The sequence below is a fragment of the Triticum dicoccoides genome, chromosome 1B (assembly GCF_002162155.2).
Source record: "Triticum dicoccoides isolate Atlit2015 ecotype Zavitan chromosome 1B, WEW_v2.0, whole genome shotgun sequence".
Lineage (NCBI taxonomy): Eukaryota > Viridiplantae > Streptophyta > Magnoliopsida > Poales > Poaceae > Triticum > Triticum dicoccoides.
In genome coordinates, this window is record NC_041381.1 from 50,863,083 (window position 1) to 50,865,646 (window position 2,564).

The following is a 2,564-nucleotide window of genomic DNA, read 5'->3' on the forward strand; positions in this document are numbered from 1 at the left end:
GTCTTTGTGGTTAATGGAAAAACTTTGTATTTCTGTTATGAAAGTAATGGGGGGGGCAGGCTGATTAAAAAAACTCATAGATGGAAGTAACCCGGCCCGACAATTTGCACTGTGAGGTTATGTCTTCGACGCTCTTTACAATCACAATTGTTGGAATATGCTCCTGAGTTTTCCGTATCACGGATCGTGGGATGAGTGCAAGGCTAGATTTTTATCAACCACCTAGAATGTACATGCATAATATGTGGATGCATACCAAGTATACCACATACCCAAGAATGGAAAGGACAGAAGGAGGATGTGCTTCTCGTCTCCTTTGTCCTCAAGTACCGTGGAGCTAATGTCAAGCTTGAAGAGGAGGGCGGGGTCTGATTCCGTCAAATGGGAATACATTCTGGACCTCTTGCGGCGCTTGGGCTTCCCAAGCAAATTCAGGGCCTGGATTACCGCGTTGCTCTCCTCAGCTTCCTTGCGCATCCTTCTCAATGGGATTCCAGGCCCTCCCATCAGGCACGACCAAGGGGTTCGGCAAGGGGACCCAATCTCACCGCTCCTATTTGTCCTCGCGGTTGACCCGCTTCGTCGAATCCTTGATCTTGCAACAAGCCGAAGCCTTCGTTGCAAGCTTCGTGGTCGTGGCGCCATGGTGCGAACTTCTTTTTATGCGGATGATGCAGCTGTTTTCCTAGCTCTGATCAAGAGGGACATCAAGAACTTCTCTGCTATCTTAAGGAGTTTTGGCGAGGTCACGGGCCTCCACACCAACTTCCACAAAAGTTCTGTTGTGCCCATTCGCTGCAACCACCTTGACTTGGACCATATCCTTCATGGCATGCCGGGTGCAAGAGCTTCTTTCCCTGTGAGATATTTGGGCCTCCCACTCTCGGTCTGGCAGCTTAGGAAAGTGGATTTCCAATATCTTGAAGACAAAGCGGCTGGAAAGTTGGTCACTTGGGAGGGCCAAAATATTACCACCATCGGCCATACGACTCTGGTAAGTCGGTTGTCTCCTCCCAGGCGGTGTACTCCATCACGCCTCTCATTGTGCCACCGAGCACTTTGCGAAACCTCAACAAGATTGAGTGAGCGTTTTTGTGGTCTGGCTCGGATAAGACGACGGGTGCCAAATGCAAGGTCAACTAGGAGGTGGTATGTCGTCCTCGCGAGTATGGTGGCCTTGGGGTACTAAACACTGACAAGTTCGCCCGTGCCTTGAGACTGAGATGGCCATGGTTTGAATGGAAGGAGACCAGCAAGCTTTGGGTGGGGCTTGGTAACCCATGCTCAGAGGAGGACCTGAATTTTTTCTATGCCTCAACCACGATTACTGTTGGAAATGGTGCCAAAACGCCTTTTTGGGACTCTCCTTGGCTGCTTGGGCGCAAACCCAAGGACATTGCCCCGCTAATCTTCGGTGCCTCCAGAGAAATAATTGGAAGGTGTGTGAGGCCCTTAAAGGGAATGCATGGATCCTGAAGATCAAGATTGACACGCCCGTCACCGCTGCCCACGTTCATGAGTTCTTCTCTCTTTGGATGCTCGTGAATGAGGTCTACCTTGACGAGCATGCCGAGGATGATATCACCTGGAAGCAGTCCAACAACGGGATTTACTCAGCATCCTCTGCCTACAAGGCTCAATTCATTGGGTTGATTCTCTCCCCTATGGATTTCATGGTGTGGAAAGCTTGGGCTCCACCCAAAGTTAAATTCTTCTCGTGGCTGGCTCTACAAGACCGGATTTGGACTGCAGACAGGTTGGCCAAGCGTGGCTGGCCCAACTGCGGCCTTTGCCAACTTTGCAAAAGGGATCAAGAGTCTGGCGTCCATCTTTTCTTCAAGTGCCGCCACACTCTTAGACTTTGGAGGATGCTCATTGACAAGTTGGGACTTGTGCAGATGGACACCACCACTTGGCATCTTGCTGGCTCGGTGAAGGAGTGGTGGGAGAAGCGAACCAACTTGCAGAATCCTAATAGACGAGCAATGGCCTCTCTCACTATGCTCGTCTACTGGTCCGTTTGGAACGAGAGGAATGCCAGAGTCTTCCGCCACAAGAGTGCTCCACCGACCATCCTTCTTCAAATGGTCCTCGATGAGGCAAAGCTTTGGATTACTGCGGGTGCGAGAAAGCTAGGGGACATTATATTGCGAGAATAATTGTCATGCCGTGTGTTCGGCTCTTGTAACAACTCTATCTTCTCCTTATTTAATATATGAGGCAAATCTTTTACCTCCGTTTTGAAAAAAAAATACGGTGGAGCTTGTGATGAAGTCTTCCATGACCATAACAGTGTCGCTATGTACCATAAATATCAGCCAAGCCAATTTTTGTTTAGAAGACCCAAAAATAAAAATGGATCGATATGGTTGGCTGTTGGGTGGAAATATCAGCCAATATACGAGGGGCGAAGCAGAAGATCCAACGGCCAGCAAAATTCGCCGGAAACAAAAGTAAAAGTCACTGCACGGGGCCCGTGGGTGGCTGTTGCCCCACACGCCGCACGCCGGAAAAGGGTTGGCGAGCCACCTCCACCCCCCTCGCCCCCCGCGCCGGCCCCACCG